Below are 17,828 nucleotides of genomic sequence, written 5' to 3'. Positions count from 1 at the left end.
ACTGAGGCCCAAGTCGGGGCCCAGTAGGGCCTGGCCCATTGCCGGCTCGAGTTCCTGCTACTCTTCTGCCTGCTGGTAGTCGCACACGCGCCAACCGGGGCCCGTCAGCGCAGCTTGCTAAGCAGACGGTCGCTTCACCTGCGTACCGATGGCTTTGTTGTACGCGCCCCTCTCTCTGTCCCCCTCCAGCTCGCGATCCTCTGTTGCGTTTCTATCCACGAGCCGTTTTCGTGCACGTACGTCCCTCCCCACGCTCCAAGCTTTCCTTTTTCGTCCTTTGGATCGAGGCGTGGAGCTTTCAAGCGTGCATCGAGGCAGCGATATCGTTTTAGGCACGGCTGCTATTGTGAACAGCACCGAGGCACCCTCTTGCATCGTGGCCCGTCTTTCTTTATAGCGTCGCAGAATTTCAGCAAACCGTTATTTTTAAAATACGATGCTTCTGAGCGTCGCGAATGAGGCCAGATTCACCCTACCCGTCTAGACGGCGACAGCTAGCTTCTGCGCCAGCACAGTACGACAACCAGCGGTCGGTCACATAGCGATCACTATCTGAACGTTATGGAAAAATTCTGATGGAGGCTAGCCTGTCGCCGGCTAGACGGTTAGCGTGAAGAGGCCCTGAATCGTGGAGTAACGAGACTCGACTGCAGCTGAAGACAGAAACGATCAGACGGTGATGAAGGGCTGAAAGTCACCAAGTGCAAGGCGTTGACGTATCTGTAGCCAACTGTTGCTCTCCCAGAACTTCCACGAATCGACTACTAAATGAACCCGAACGGCGTTTAAATCCTCGTATCAACGTGCCCCATTCGAACTGTCTAACTCTAGCGGGACTCCCTTAGCCGAAGTTTGCCAATTTTAGAGCAGACTTTCGAATCCCTCGACTATTTCCTGTCAAACTCTACTACTGCACGCGCACTGGGACCATGATTCTCCTAATTAACTCAGTCCCACGGTTCTAATTCAATATACGCTCGTCAAATCGCGTTCCTCAGGTTCGTGGCTGGCGACATTTGACGTTCGTTCGACGTATGTACATTGGAAGACAGCATCGATCGACACACAGCGTATGGGCTGTGTTTATGGAAATGTGTGCGTGCGTGCTGTCTGTAAAGGGCCGAGGAGCATGTGTTATTAAGGCGTGCAGTTAGGCGGCACACGCCTCGACGGATGGCAGACTCTGCTGCACCTGTTTCACCACAAGGATCAGGTTGGACCACCTTACCCTTCGATTTTCTCCTTCTCGCTCCTCCACCTTGTCTTCGTGTCTGAAATGTCCTCCTTGTTTCGTCCATTCGACGAATTCTTGGTCTCGCCGACTCCCGATCGAAATTCAATGAGACGATCACGAGCGATCGTATTAGCCCAGGCTGGGTCGTTCGAGAAATTAGGTTTCCAAGGCCCGTGCCGCCTTCATGTAGCCCGACAGATCGTCTCGGCCGTTTTTGCACCGCAAAAAGTCCTCGCTCTGCGCGAGGATGCCCATGTTCCACACTGTCGAACGTATCGTTCGCTTCGTGACGCGAATGGCATCTCCGAAGCATCCATCTTTGATCGATTCGCGATTCAACTTGTCACGAAGAATGTATAAGGCATAAGGAGACACTCGATGGTCCGTCGATGGTCTGCGATAATCCAGCATTCGCTTTGGTTCAATTTATAACCTGCTGGAGTTTTATTGCCGCCGTGGATAAACGCGAGTAATTGATGCTTGTGATTTTATTACCTCCTTAGAGGATAGATAATTCTTCTTATGTTGTAAGAAGAAAATTATGAGGCAAGAAGACTACCAGCAACTGAATAATTACTGTATACGACCTCGATTATCCGAAACAACATGAGATTTAAAGTTGGAGAGAACACGTAAGAGTTTAACAGATGAAATGACTCTTCTAACGTAGGATTGTGTTTAGTCTATGATGTCAAGATTCTCGATGATTCAGATCTATTTAGATTCCCTGTGCCTCGTGTCATCTACACACCACTATAATTTAAAATACCTATCCTTCTCGACATTCCACGACTCTATATTTTCACGCTTCTGTAAGTGTACATTGACTATGTCATTCAATAGACGATTAGAGATATATGAAATACATATTGTTAAGGTTAAAAACTGTTCTATTACGCTTGAAAATCTGCGATCCTTCAGAAGCAGCTAAGCAAACTCGCGCGAATCGCGTTTTGAAAAACACGGTGCTGGTTAATAGCGTCGATTATTCCAAGCCGGGAGCCCCTAATGAGAGTTCGATTGTATTTACAAACGCTTACGCAACAATGGCCGATTGTTCTGCGCCGCGAATGAATATAATTCGTCGCGCTGCTCCGTGCTCTAATCCTCTGACTTTCATTTAATTGATTACGCGTCGAGCGACAGCAACCAGCCAGGGATCGACACAAAGCGATCATCTCAACCGCGCTACCTTTAATTAAGCAATACGTCCCAATGTTTACGAACTCTTGTCGTGGCAGCAACGCAAATGAGGCTCTCTAATAAACCTGCAAGGCGGTACGGCGAAGCTCAGGAAACGAGAGGTTAACGAGACCCACTCGACTTCATAAAATCGTGCAGCTCTGTTGCAATGATAACAAGATTATTACGAGGCGCCACGAGCAAACGAAATTCGTAATATTTCCTTGGTAGGCTTAGTCGAGCGTGGCATCTGATACGATGAAAAATACCGAACGGGGAAATAATGAGAGCTATCGTTAAAACGGCCCAGATTCGCTCAGAATGCAACAATGTTCTGGCTCGCCTGCGATACCTGGAACCCGAGTTCGTTGAAAAGTCATCGATGAAGCAATCGCTCGGTTGCACAACCGATCGATGACAGCTGGGGATTTGCTCGGTTATGATGGCTAATTTGCATCCATCGAAGGATGATCACGTGGAACAAAGGGGCTACGGGAAAATCGCTCGCAGCCTGAATGGGAGACACGTGACAAAAGCGGAACGCCGAACGAAGAGCAGCAATGCTGCGAATTTCTGCGAAGGAATGCGAAGGGACAGTGCGATCGATCGAAGGATAGACAATGGAGAGGACGAAAAAGACGAACTGACACAGTACTGGAGCCTCGACTGGTTGTCCTGGTACGAATCGAGAGGACGAACGAGTTACTACAAATTCATTCGAAAGTGTCCATGGCAGATTTCTATTATTTGCCACTTACCGGACATCTGCGCACTTCGTCAACCCGATCGACCTCTTTTAACGCTATCGCACGTCAATTGGCAGCGGTTTCCCCAGATAAGATTGCAATCGAGATCCAAGCGACGTAACTGAAGTTACACATGTAAGAAGAGTAAATGAAATGTCGCCTTATCACCGAGATAGCCATCGTTAACGAAGATCGTGCCGAACCTCTTGTTACGAGAGCTGTTCGACCGTATCGATCGTTCGCGCACGCTTAATTTGCTACACAATCGTTGATACTGCAATGCTGAGTTTACTTGAGGCTAGCTGCGTACGGTAGCTAAAAGCTTAGCTAATATCGGAACACGTAACTGAACAGGCAAGAGCATGTATGATAAGAGCAGACTTATCAACTTACGAGATTTCTACAGGTCAAGTTAACTCTTTCAGTGATCTAGTTCCAGGATTTTTTTATTTAAAAAATTATCTGGAACTTGAATACGAGAAGACCCGATCCATGGAAATACATGAAATAACCAATAATTAAGGAATATTATGCGTAACTGGGTAAATTGAGTAGCATAACTCAGCAAATGATTTACCAACTCTCGTACGGACGACCGTGGCTCGAGCCAAAGTAGAGTGCATCAACTGCAAAAGTACCGTGGAACGATTGAGCGTACAGTTACGTCCTCTTACGTGGTCCCGCGTAACGAAACAAATTGTCCATTAAAGCTAACGAAAAGCGCAATCTCGAGGGCATCGTTCCGTGCAGTTCTAGTCCGTGCACGCGGATAGCGAGCTCGCAGCCACGCATCGGCGTATTTATTAAGGCGGTTGCCCCAGGGCGACAGAGCACCTTCAAGAACGGAAGCTCCTTTCAGTCGAAACCGGAAGTTCCAGCAACTCGGGAAAGTTGGAGGTCTGGAGGCTCGGCCCGCACTTGCGGCTAACTTTCGAGTTCCAGCGGGAGGGGAGTTTCTCTCCGCTGCGCATCGCGAATGAAGAGCAAACATTTAACTAGAGCTCGCGCGACCGCGAACCCGCTGACGCCGCGAAAGAAACGGTCCATGGACTAATGAGATGTTCCAGAGGCATACCGAAATCGCCAGGACTGGACGTTCTCGAAGTTACGACCAGTGGAAAAAGTATAGCGGGGTGGGTGCTCGAGTGCACCCTCGAAATTTGTAATTTGTTCAAAAGTAAACTTCGCCGAAAGCCACGGCAGTCTGTTTCGTAGAATGTAATTTCGAGATAAAAGGGTATCGCGAGCTAAGGGAGCGTAATGATTCTGGTTCCAAATAAGCGCAGACACAGGGGAGAAGTTACCTTCATTTGATACGTGTCATCTACACGTTGTTACGTTCCATCTACTGAGATTGTATAATAATTTAACGATATCGTTAAATGGTTGAAGCGTTTGCCTTAGAAATTGAAACTAGGGGAAAGACACTGGAGGGCACAGGCTTCCGAGCATGAGTTTTGTCACTCAGAGGAAAATGTTTGCTCGTCTTAATTTGTATTACATTGTGATAGGAATCGGATTTGTGGGCCCACTCAAGGCTGTTATTTTTGTCCCTGTCTTGTTACGCAAACGATAATTCTACATTATACTCTGTTATCGCGTAGAGTATTAATTACGGTATACATTGAAATATTGTCTCAAGAGAATTCGGCCTTGGAGACGCCAACAAAGCTGCTACCTCGTATAATGCTCATAAACTATACAGAAGATGTCTTTGAATTCCCAACTTCAACCTCAAGTGTACTACTCGAGAGTACTCCACCCTCTGCTGCCTTTACGACCTGACTATGCTTCTAGCCACCATAGTAAAAGGAATTGCTGTTTCATTGACGCATTAAATGGACGAATCACAACAGACTCCGCCTAAAAATCACTCTTCAAACTATTTTATTAATAATACTCTTCGATGCCTTCGCTTCCTGCCAGTTCGCTCTGTATTTACCTCTGCTCACCATGCAAACCGCTAACCATCGGCCCCCGGCGACCGCCACGCTCCGCCACTTCGAGACTCGATATCTCAGAACTGGGTCAACCGAATGATGTATTATCGAATGCGCACGTTCCATCGGTTCGTCTATTCTACGCGAGTCTACGTGAAAATAATAGATTGTTGGCTATCAAGACGAATCTGTGCATTAATAACTAAACGAGCATCAATATTTCTGTGTTCGAGTTCCAACATGTTTGATGAACGATTCAATTGAAAAAAATTATAAATTATAAAGAGGAAGTGATGTATAAATGAAGACTTTGGAAGAAGGTCATTACACTACCTATCTTTTGTCGTTTTCTTTCGAGCCATTTTTACATAAGGTGAGATGCAAGATGAAGTAGAAGATTCCTCCCTTGAGCAGCCACACAAGAATGAAAACTCCAGAGCTTCAAGAGCCCAGAGAGAAATGTCTAAATTAAGAAGATTAGTCCCTCGAAGGAACGAATCAACATAGCTAGTCACTCAACACCGCTAGTTTTGAGATTAATGGCAGACTAAATTGTAGCCGGATTAGCGAACCGCTTTCGGTTTGGCATTGAGCTTAACCCGCGATTAATCGATACACATCCGAAGGTCGTACGCTTCCGTGGCGTCTCCGCCTTCTATTCTCCGCCTGTTTCCCTTCTGCTCTATCTTCTCGACACGCTTCGAGGCACACGCGATCCCGTCGCGTGTCGACTGCCTTCGAATCGCCGATATTCGAAGGCGAACTGATTCCTGATACGCTCTAGAAACCGTCTGCTAGGGGGAGAGCCGAGATTCAGATGAAACCATGTCGAAAGATCTTCTACCTTCTCCTCCAGCATAGTAAATTCCTAATTCGAAAGGCGAGGCAAGAGCCAGAGATCCGTAGGTCAGCAAGTTAAGAATTTAGAGTCACGAACTAAGAGGAGAGGAAATCGACGGAAATTCGGGAGTGCATCGCGTATCAAAGTAACAAGTCCCGAGAGTTATAGAATTAGAGTAGCAGGGCTTATCGCGAAGAGTTTGCTCCCAGATCGAATGCTGCTCCGAAAGTTGACTGGAAGAATACGAGCATCGGGAAGGTTAATCAACGTTTAACGCTCGCTCGGCAGAATTAGCAGTCTCGATCGAGGAGGAGATTAGAAAGGTCCCTGTCGAAAAGTGACAACTTGTTGCCGACAGTGGAAGCAGTCCTGATTGCCTGGAAATTTAAACGGAGCGCATGCAAAGCGTCGACCCAGTCGAGAGGGAACGTTAAACGAGCCCGAAGAGTTTTAATCGAGCCGCCTCGATTTCCTCGATACCCTCGATTTCCTTTTGTTTTTTCTTTTCCTCTTCGCTCGACGACGAGAAAAGAGGAGATAGTCGCCGTCCCAGCTCATCGTTGACTTCCGCTCGATTTGCATTCGAGAGGCGGCTCGATATCGGCCTTATGAATAACCAGCCAGGACAGATCGTCGGCAAAGGGTGAACATCCCCCTCGTCCCGCGCATCTTTTCATATAAGATTTCCCGAGGAAAATCCTTCGGATAGACGGGGCCGTGGCGCGGCGAACAGGAAACGGGCGATGCTCGAAGCAACCTACGGAATCTCAATGGCCCGTCCCTATTCACCTAAAACTGGGGGGATATAAAATAAATTTCGCGGGCTTAGGCGGACGGTTGCCCGGCAAACCTTGCATGAATGCCAAGAACCGCGGCGAAAATACAGAAATCCCTGAGGAGAGGGGAAACGCTCCAGGATGTTCGTGAAAGGTTCGTGAAAGGTTCGTTTTATATCTTCGTAACGGCGAATTATTAAGAGAAAAGAACTCCCTTCGCGTTCTAATTGCTAAAAGAGGCCTCCAATTAAGACGGGAGAAAAGGGTGCCCATCCCTTCGCCACCGCGGGAATCTTAATTAACCCCTCGACGTATGACAATTCCTCCGCGGAGTAAAAACTGCATTCGATAAACTGGAACCGCTTCAATTAAGCCCGATGAAACGAAAGGAGAAATCAAGAATCTTTGACCCACAAATGCTATTGTTCGGAGCTTACGGGGAAACTATTGTGGATGCTCTGCGCTGAGAAGATGCTGAGAAGATGCTGAGAAGATGCTGAGAAGATTTTTATTACAAGATTTTCATTCAGAACTTCTCTGAAAGAGTTTCGAAGTTGCTAGATTTTAGAGCATCGAATTGTAGAACACGAAGACTTCTAAGAAACCTGAGTCAGATCCAAGAATCTACTAATCCGAGAATCTAGATATGTTGATCTCAGTATGTGTATTTTGATCACGGAGCTCGAAGTGAACCAACTGGATTCGCTTTTGCAACATAATAGAATACATGCACCACCCTCTATAAAACACAAGCTATTATTAGTACAAACATTTCATAATCCCAAAGCTACGTCTACAACAACTGATAGAAATCGTAAAGAGGACCTCGAACCCTTCTCTCGTCGAAGAAACAAGACAATCAGGCTGCGAAAAGGCATCGAAGATAAGATTAAGCTCGACCGCGAGGCCTCTTGGTCGCGATTACGCTCGAGAAAGTTGCAAGCGTCCGTTTCCGCGGCACGATGCGTGTGTTCTAGCCGTGTGCAGCCGTGTCTCCGGTACATCGGCGCGTCGGTGTCGGTGTTCGGCCCAGAAAGGAGGGAGAAAGAGAAGGTGGAAGAGGAGGAGATGGAGGTGGGTCATCGACTTCCTCGCCTCGTGACGCAACCTGCACCATGCGTCGAGACGCTTCGGCCAAGCGGATCGGCCTGGTAACCTCTTCCTTCCGGAAGTCGCTCCTCCCTCTCTTCCTCCCGAGCTTGTTCGCTTCTCGAGAGAGCGGCGTCGAGATCCGAAGCGAAGAAAATCCTGCTGATCGCGAGCAACTCTGCCTCCTCCTGCGCAATGTAAATAAACGAATCCGCGGTCGCGCTCGCTCGTTCGCGGCTGGATATAAATACTCGATGCACACTCGGGACACGTATCATTCTAAATTTATTTCCAAGATTATTGCGTCACGACTCGCCACCCCGACACGTCCACGCGTCGAACGCGGCCGTGTTTCGAGCGAAAAACCGTGACTCATTGCGGCATGACTATAGATAGATCTCGAGCGAGCGGTCCTTCCCCGACGGAAGTGGCTCCTTCCCGCGCCCATTCCTCCGCGCTGGAACGGCCCTCGCGACTATCGAGATATCTTCAATTAGAGTTCCTACGAGCGTGAATCACGCACAGTGGAAACTGCTCCAGCGCCGAGGGCCTCTCGGTCCAACTTTTCATTCGAGACTTCGCTTCGAGGAGCCTGAAGAGCGACCGATTCGAAGGAGAAACGCTGCGCGCCGCGCCGCGCCGCGCCGCGTCGAGAAAAGTTCACACGATCGGAGAACGTAATCCAAGGTGTCTTTCTCGGAGCGGAGAAAAACGGGCCACGAGCCGCGAGAGTTCGCCACTCTTTCGTGAACACTCGAGCATCGGTGAATGGGTCGACAGAAGTGGAGTGTGCCCTCTGTACAGCGTGTCGTATTCAGCGGCGAGAAAGGGATATTCGGAGCGCGCGAACGCCGCTTCACGGCGATAAAACGTAAACGAGTTAACCGGCTCGATCGGTTCAGACCAGGAGATCTCGTTGGAGGATAAAGGGTGGAGAGAAAAGGCTGGAGGAGACGAATCGTGGCGGCGGGCGAAAGGGAGGATTTAATCACGTTAAGTAACTCCGAGCTGCTTGTGTCGGGCGATTCGAGAGTGTTCGAGGGTAGAATAGATAGGAGGCTGACGGCGGGGTAGAACGGATATATGTTATCGACCCCTTTCGCTTCACCTCCTCCAGAGTCCCTTCGAGTTGCCCACCCTGCCACCCTCCTCTTCGCACCCTTTTTTCTCCTTGCGCAGAGAATCGTCCCTTTTTCCCTCCGTCGCCTGTGGCTCGCGCTCGATGAAAAGACCGAGTGCAATTCGCGCAGTTCCGCGTATAAACTCCCTTCCAGGCAGAAGAAAGGGAATCCTCTAAACTCTTTCTCTTTTTCGACTGTTCCTCACCGATCGCTAACGATCCTTTCTTCCTCTGAATGAACGGCCCTCCCTTTCAAGATGCGTCGGGGACGCCTTCATCGATATATGTATAAACGTTCCTGTCTCATTTCCCCGTGTTATATATCCCCCTTTGCCCTGACCCTCACTTGACCGATTATTTATCGCAGGGCAAAGTCTTCTCGACGCTGACTGACGTGAGCAGGACGGAGGGGTTGAAAAGACGGCGGTCGTGTCGCGTAGAGCAGCGAAAGGGCACGCTTAACAAGAGAAAGAAACCGTTACGTCGTTCTCGGAAGCAGAACGAAGAGGATTGGTCAGAGAGAGAGCAGAGGAAAAGAGACTCGACGAACCTAGCCTTCTGCTCGAGCCCGCCGATCCCGACGTTATTAGGAAAATGGACCTTCCTCCCCTCGCCCCTCCCGCTTCTCCCTCTTTCGCGCTCAGCCGACAATAAACTGCATCCCTTTCTCTCGGCCGCGCGCGCACAGAAGCGGAGTTTTTAACGTCGAGGCCAACTTGCCGCTGGCAATTTGCTTCGTGAAGGATGCAACCTGGGCCCAGGCGAACGTCTTTTCCGGTTGATCGGAATAATGTAGATGCACACGACGTAGACTTTCTTGGGATATTTCAAGGGAAGCAGTGGTTTTGAAGTTTTCTTCAGAAGAAAAGGAACTTTTGTTGCTTCTTTTTAGTGCTGGCTCAGTGACCAGGATTTTGAAATCTTTTCATAGACAATGTAAAACCGATAGTGGAAAAATTACTGAGTGAGACAACTGAAGTTGAGTGCTTCGAAAGGACCTAGGACTGTAAAGATTTTGTGTCTGTAAATTTCATTCCTCGATCCACCACTAAAAGCTCGTCATCGTTTATAATTCCAGTCGTTTGACTGCTTCAATTATACGACTTTGATTATCTATACCTACGATTGCTCTAGTCGGTGCACCTTAAGTTCCGTCCGATTCTAAACTACTACCAACTTCCAGTTCTAGTCGAGTTCTAGGTCAAGCTCTGTCTCAATTTAACTCGGTCTAAGTTGCTTGTATTCCGCGACCTCTATCGCGAACGAGCAACTTTTGCTTTTGCAGCGTGGCCATCTATCGCAGGAGGATTAAACGACAGGTTTGTTACGAATGGCAGGGAGTAAATTAACTCGTAGCCAATGTGGAGACAGTATTAGACCGATATGGCTGGCTCGCGTGCACATAATAAGGAGATACGCTGCCGTTTACCGAGCATCCGTCCGCATGGACGGGCAGAAGTACCGCTGGAGGCGAGTCATCCCGCTGTTACGCGATCAAACGCCACAAATTAGCGGACATCGCGAGCAAACGTCACTGAAATGACAAGGAACGCGGCCTAAGCGTGATCGAAGTACACTGACGTTCCAGTGACATAACTACGCCTGGGGCTTCGACGATTGGAACCTGAGCTACAGGCGAACCATGCAGCACGGTAGATTTATGGACCATTTGATGCATTTCCTGGGTAATAAGGAGTAATAGTCTCACATTTAGAAAACTAGTTGAGAGTTTAGCAACATATTACAAAAACCGACTGAATAATTGAAGAAACTTTAAGAATGTCTGTAGTTCAGATATTAGGGAAAATTGCGAATATAAGTTTCTTCGAATTTTCTATAAAATATTAAAATTAGCTCCGAGGTCGATAAAGCAATCGACTTGGATCACGAAAGTGTATAAGTTAACAAGTCTACTCTTCCATCTGTTCCTCACCTGCCTTCTTTATCGCTCCATAACAGACAGCCCTACAACTTCTCTTCACACTGGCGTGAGGAGAAAAAAAGTAGCCTCAATATATCCTCTGACACTGATCCCATACTATTTTATTGTCAGGAAACTTTATATACAGTACAAATTGCATCTCCGTGGTACAGTTTATACGGTTTACATGCATGACGCGCGACGATGAAAATCGACGATAACGAAAGCATGGTCCATGTACTTGTGCGTACGCTTCATTCCTAAAGTCGTGATTTAACTTCGCGGCGTGGAGCAGCATATAGCGCAATTGAACAAGTAGGTCACTACGCTCGATAGTACACAGAGAGGTAACTGACAGCGCGAGGGAGGGGTCCCGATATTCAATATTTAATTTGGCTCAGCACGTGTACATCCCCTCCGGTATAAACCGCCCCACCGGCTCCCCTCTGCTCGTTCCAACGCTGGTTAACACTGGTTAGAGTTGTAGCAACAGAGGGACTTCGTAAAGTAATTCCAAGAGCGACACGTAGATAACTTTCCTCGGAAGCTTGTTTTACAGTGTCGAGAATAGGCGCGTGCATGTTTAATCGCAAGTCTAACAACTACATTTAAAAGTTTAAGAATTCTGCGACGATACACGCTACTACCACCCTTCAGCGATCCGGTCAGCATAAAAATTATTACCGACGTCGCGTCCATTAGAAGCTCTGCTTATTACGATAGCGTTTTCAAGCGATTTTTATTGGGGACACGTTTTAACTACTTGGCAAGCGGCCAGATTTATCTGATCGAACGAGCTACGAATCGCGCGTTAAACCTTAATAGCTGTAGCCCATTCGTAATCGTTGCGATAAGTATCAACTTTTCACTGCGCGGAAGAAGTGAGTATAACTAGGTTTTTCCGATATCTGAAAGGAAATTTTCCTTGTGTCGCGGACAGAAGCAAATCTATGGGCAATCATATTCAGAGGAGCCGCTTCCGAGAGCGAGCCATAAGCTCCACTGTCCATCGAAAGTACAATGCACCGTTTTCAATTTCACACGTGAAACGTTCTAAATACACCGGGATACCGGTGAAGCCGGAAATTAAAGTGACCCAGAAGTCACAAGGAAACGAAGTTACAGTTAATTGCCATAATTACAAACCCTTTTACGGGCTGGAACGCCGAACGTTCACGTAGTTGCGCTCTCACGCGTGATGTTCTCCTTCGGAAGTTTTGAATAAATCACCGTGACCGATTGATCAGTGGGAGACCCTCGGAGCTTAGCACCAATAAAACCAATCCTCTAGTTAATTGAAATCGAAACAAACCCGACACGCAGTGTCCGCGTTACCGATCGGCCAACTAATAATTCGTTTAATTATGTACACATATTTCAGGAGGACTTTATCGACGGCGGCTGTTGGCATGGTTCACGCGTAATCGCGATATCACGATTGGCCGTTAGCTCAGCGATCGATGAGATGGTCGACAAAAACCCGTATACGTATATCGATCGTTTGCTCGGACAGATACAACGCACATATATTCATGAACTGACATAATGATACAGACACACCAGCGCGAGTACACGTGTACACAGTGTTGTAATAATACCAGCTGCACGCGCTTGTTCGACTGGCGGACGCGCTCAACAGGTATCGATTCGATCGGGCGAATGTCAAAGGTGCACGCGTCGAACGGCACATTTTCCAAATAAATTAGCCTTTCGAGTTGCCTACTTGTCCTATAGACCTTTCAAATTTGCCCTGCGGTCAGATCTCGCGGGACAAATTTCCACGCAGCCTACAATTTCCATTTACATAACAGCTGGCCTGATTCGACCGCCCCTGTTCACTAGGGACAATTTCTCAAATGAATTTTTAACACCGACAGCTGAGACTAGACGTACAAGAACTGAGGGTTCGAGCGTATTATCTGTTAAAATTTATTCTTTCCAGGAAAATAGTTTGCCTTGATCACCCACGCCTACCCACATTCTCTGAATTTTATTTCCAAAATGAATCCCACCGTTGCCTTGTACCTGCGCCACAGAATCCAATCTTACTATCTCGACTCATTCCCTTCCGAAAAAAGTGCCATTAACAGCCACGTCGATTCCAATTTCGCAAGCACGCATCGTTGTAATCATCATCCTGTAGTAGACAGGAAAGCTCTCACGGAAGTACTCTGCGAGAAGTTACGAGTTACGAAGTCTGTCGACTTTATCCGAATGGAGGCGATTGCGAAAAACGGGTGGTCGTTAAAGAGTAGCGACGCGACGGTGTCTTTGATCGGTAGGGAATCAGCTGGGAAGTAGAAACTGTTGTCCTTTACTCAGCCAGCTATAAGTAGCCGCTTCAAAGGCTAGGCCGTTAGACGTCCACCTGCATCGCCACCGTCCTCGACTTACACGCTGGTTTTTGTCGGCGAACCTTGTCGTTACGACACTGGTGTGTCTCTCGTTCGTGATCGTAAACACAAGCTTCGTCAGGGCGTGCGATAGCCTCGTAAAATATCTATCGAAACGCGATTTCACTGATCACGGTAAAAAGTTTATGCTGTTTTCTCCGTCGAATGCTGGCCTGTGTTGCAATTGCTACTGGCGATCGTCGATAAGATAAAAAAGGCCTTCCTGATGCCACTCGCTTGCGCTAGTCGAGAGGAAACCACCTGTGCTCAGACTTTATTAAGATAAGGACAATTTTATTAAAAGGAGACTAAACTCTTTAAGAAATGGACTGGAAATAATATGAAACGTTTATTGGATATTTTTCAAGAAATCTTGATAAGAATCTACAGTACCTAGAGTGAATATAAGATGCTACGAAGTCTACAAATTGAATTTGCATTGACAGGGTACCTGTGTCTATTACTCGACACGATAATGGATAAAAGATATTTCTTCACTAATTACAAATTAATCGCGTGCTCGAATCAAGATAAAGTCCCCAGGCCAAGGTTGTTATTTCATCGACTTCCTTTTAATCTTCCCGCTATTCCCGCCCTCCCAAGGTGCCAGTTCAATTTACGCTATTTAGAAATCGAGCTATGAGAGAGTTTAATTAGTGGAAAAGAGCGACAAAGTTTATCGGATTCCAAAGACGTCTCCAGTTGGCGTGACGAGTTTCAATTTGTAGAAACTGCCTGATCCAACCACCCCTCATTATTATACAGTTTTAATGCTAGTTTCCACGCGTAATAATAAACAGCCTTTGCCATAGTTAGATTACGATCATTCTGGCAAATGCTCGGGACCTAAGATTGTCTAAAAACACGCGACCAGACGCAGAATAAAATAATTACTCGCCCTTCTTGAAAGTGCGGCCGCTCCTCGAAATCATATTTCACCTAGAACTCCAGTGGAACGAGTCACCTTTATCTGCGACGAAACTCGAAGATTATACTCTTTCCTACGACTCCCTACGAAATTGTGTCGAGATTGTAAGGCAACTTCTAACTACGTGTAAGCCCGCAAAGGTCAACACAGAAACCTTTTACCCTTTTCCGTGTCCACCCTTGCGAGGAGACACTTTTATACAAGTTTTCATAATGTATTAAGTCATGTCCTGCTGTCTCTAAAAGTTATTACTAAATGTAACTGCCTGCAACCCCCATTTTCTCTTAAATAATCGAATCCCTTTCCCAAAATAAGTCCCATTCTTTCTAGCCAAAAGATAAGAAAAAAACAATACAATCCGAAACCGAAAATTCTTTCCACGATAAAAAAAACAGCAATCTCCGCGAAGCTCCAATCAATAATCGATGAACAGAGATTTGCAGCGATACCTAATCGCGCGAACACATGCTAGAAACTCTGTCAGGAGTGCAGAGAGTAGAAGAGAGAGGAGGGAGAAAAGAGAGTGGATCTCGATCAGCGGTATTAATTTATCGGTCTCGTTTGTTCTCGTCGCGAGCCAGAAGCGACAAGACGGCTGAGCGATTGAATATTAAGTGGCGGAGTCTCTGTCTCCTCGTCGAGAGAACTTCGCCTAAGGGACTTCCTGCGAACTAGAAAACGAGACTGAGAGCTATGGTGGAAAGCCTGAGAGAGAGATGTAGAGAGGCGGAGCACCTGCCGCGGAACAAAGATCGAAGCAGCGAGGAAGAAGAGACGCAGGGGTTGGAAAACGAGGGAAAGAGAGAGAGAAATAGAAATTGGAGATAGGAGAGGGTGGGAGAAGGTGGCTGCCGGCGGCGATTTCAATAATTAATGTCACGGGAATTGCTGCGAACCGGTGATGGTACTGGCGGAGTTACTACCGCAAACTTGAAATTCCCTGTCGCGGTATTCGAGGCAGATCGGTCCATGGATAATTACTGCGATTATCCGGCGGACAAGCCGGCGAAGTCTTGGCGAGTTTATCGGGCCAGTTCTAATGAAAACTTCGCCAAGTAGTTGAACCTGCTCCCCCGACGGTCAGTAAATTTCCCCCGCGGAGTTGGCAGTTTTCCGCGCGAAACTTTCCGTCGATCCACATCGATTCCCCTCCACGTCGGCCCGCGCGCTCGACCGCACACACCCTCTTATCCGATTGTTCCCACGAAATCGGGACGGAATACCTCAATCAGCGAACGGGATTCCGGGTCAAGCAATAACGTTTGATCCACGACCTCTCCGAGAGAGGGCACTTCGGGGACGCTTTGCTAGTCAAAGACACGAGCTTTTTTCGAACCGCTTCCGACGATCCGTATCGCGGGCCTGGGTTAGGTCGGGGTTAGGTCCGCAAACGACGATAGAACGCTCGACTCAGACGCCGACACAGGCTGGTTCGTTTCCATGGAGACCGCCTTCTCGTCTCATCGCCCCGACTCGTCCTTCTCGGCGTATTGCGCCAGGCGAAAAGAGGAGATTGGAGGACCAGGAAACCAAGGAGATGAGAAAAGGAGAGTGGAAAAAGAGGAGCAGAGAGAAAGCCCCGAGACGGGGAGGGGGGATCGTCTCGATGGTGCAACTAGATCACAGGAGACGGAACTGGAGGAGAGAAAAAGTCACGACCCAAGGTGGAAGGTTATTTGTTACGCTCTTATGTGCTCGCCTTAGCCCCCACACAGACACAGATGTTACCGATGTGGAGATAGGACGTCGGAGTTCCTTCTATTGGTACGAACATTATTACAATGCTACGTGGTAACATAAACTTGATGAGCGGTTGCGGCACAGGCTGCTGAGGACAGCTTTCGGGTTTGATATTCTATTAAGCTGGAAATAACCACATTTCTTCCAGTTACAATCTTAATCCTTTCGACCCTGCGCATAGTTCCCATGCGCAAGACCGAAGGATCAACATGCAACGATCTATGAGCACAAAACAGCAATGAGCAAATCCAAGTCGCGTCGATCTTAAAAGCCACCTAATCTCGATCGCCCGTCACCGACAATCTCTTCATCAAGTGGACGCAATCCTAAGCAAGGGGATTAAACCTCGACGAGGGGAACTCGATCGGTCGGTAAAGCGATACGCGCGTATCGAAAGCAGAAAATCGCCGAGAAATCGGTCCTTTTCTCTCGTGGTCGTGTCGGTGACTCAGGGTCGGCGCTCGGCTAAAGGTCGCCGGTCACGCGATCACGCCCCCGCTCGTTAACACCTACACGCGTGCACAGGTGGACGAATTCCTGACGAAAGGCAGCCGCGGTACAATTCCACGGTGGTTAACGCGCTCCCCTGCGCCTAATCGGCCAGAGACGTCCTCGAGTCCTTGTCTGATAAAGAGGAAGCAGGGCGAAGAGGTTAAACGCGGCTGATGGTGGGCGTTTCGGCTGCTTCCGCCGCGGCAGGAAGCGGCTCCGAGAAATATACCGGACTCGGAGGTAAATTAGGAGGGCAAGGAGCAACCGGAAGCGGCAGATTCGGAGATTAGATTCGAGGCTGCTTCGCTTGAAAGTCTAACATTTGCGGGATCCCTTAATCGTAGGATTATCTTCGCTCTTTCTACAATTTCGGGCAAGAGAACGCCCACGCGATTCGGGATGCGTGAAATCGATAAACTGGCTAAGTGTCCCAATATTCGGTCGATTAAGATGTCGAATGGATCAGTAAGTGCACAACAAATACATGTTCTGACACTTGAAATATGCCCCGGTAGCTGAATATACTATTTCTTTTTATTAAGTACAATAGAATATTACTCTAAAGTTGAAATAAGGCTACTGGAATATTTACCTTACGCGACAAAGCTATCAATGACTAAATTTACTCAATAAGGTGCGAACTCTCAGCTTGAGGTTCCAGAAGCGTGAGGATGGCGTCTGCAACAGCAATAATAGCCGTCGCAAAGTGGCCAGTGTATATATTCGAGCACTGATCCAGCAAACGGTAGGGAGGACCGCGACGAATGGTTAATTCATGAAACAGTATCCCTTCCTACCCCTGCTAGCCTCCGAGCCGCGCTTAGAAACGCTCGAATATCAATGAATCCACAGGTTTTTCGAGGCTTCGAACCTCCGACAAGCGCGTGGCACACGCGTGGATCCACTTTCCAGCCTTTCCTCGCGCGAGCATTGTCAAGCAAAAGCCGAACGAAAGCTAAACAAATATTTGGATTTTCACGAACAAACATCGAATCGAGCGGAAAGCTTGTTGAGCCCATATAGCGACGCACAGATAACTTCGCTGCAGACAATTACATAGATTTCGAGCGATGACACCGTAATAATAATAATCACTATATTTAACAACAGTAATTATTGGCTCTTTGATGATAATGATACTGATTATTTTATGTAACAACTCAGAAGTAAGCAGTTCAACGTTTGCATGCTATTCTATTCACTTGTAGAATGTAAAAAAGTTATACAATCCTCTTCCAATTTTGCTGGCAAAAGTACGACAAATATTTAAAGCCAACAAAATTGCGGGGTCACCGCGTGCAACGAATTTTCCGCGAGTTAGCAGCGAAGTTGCGAGGGAGAACGCAAAAATTAGCTACAGACTTAATGGCAACGCTCAATGACTGCGAAACGCGGCTGCAAATTGACGCGAGCTGTTTTTGCGGCT

The 17,828-nt window shown here is 47.6% G+C and overlaps 1 protein-coding gene across 4 annotated transcripts in view; it reads right to left on the bottom strand.

The window, feature by feature from the left end:
* The window catches only part of Lilli (AF4/FMR2 family member lilliputian), a 139,580-nt gene that overhangs the window by 18,524 nt on the left and 103,228 nt on the right, over positions 1–17,828 (bottom strand). The window lies entirely within an intron of this gene.

This window comes from Calliopsis andreniformis, chromosome 6 (assembly GCF_051401765.1).
Source record: "Calliopsis andreniformis isolate RMS-2024a chromosome 6, iyCalAndr_principal, whole genome shotgun sequence".
Lineage (NCBI taxonomy): Eukaryota > Metazoa > Arthropoda > Insecta > Hymenoptera > Andrenidae > Calliopsis > Calliopsis andreniformis.
The sequence above is the reverse complement of the archived record's forward strand: the minus strand, read 5'-3'. Positions and strand labels throughout refer to the sequence as shown.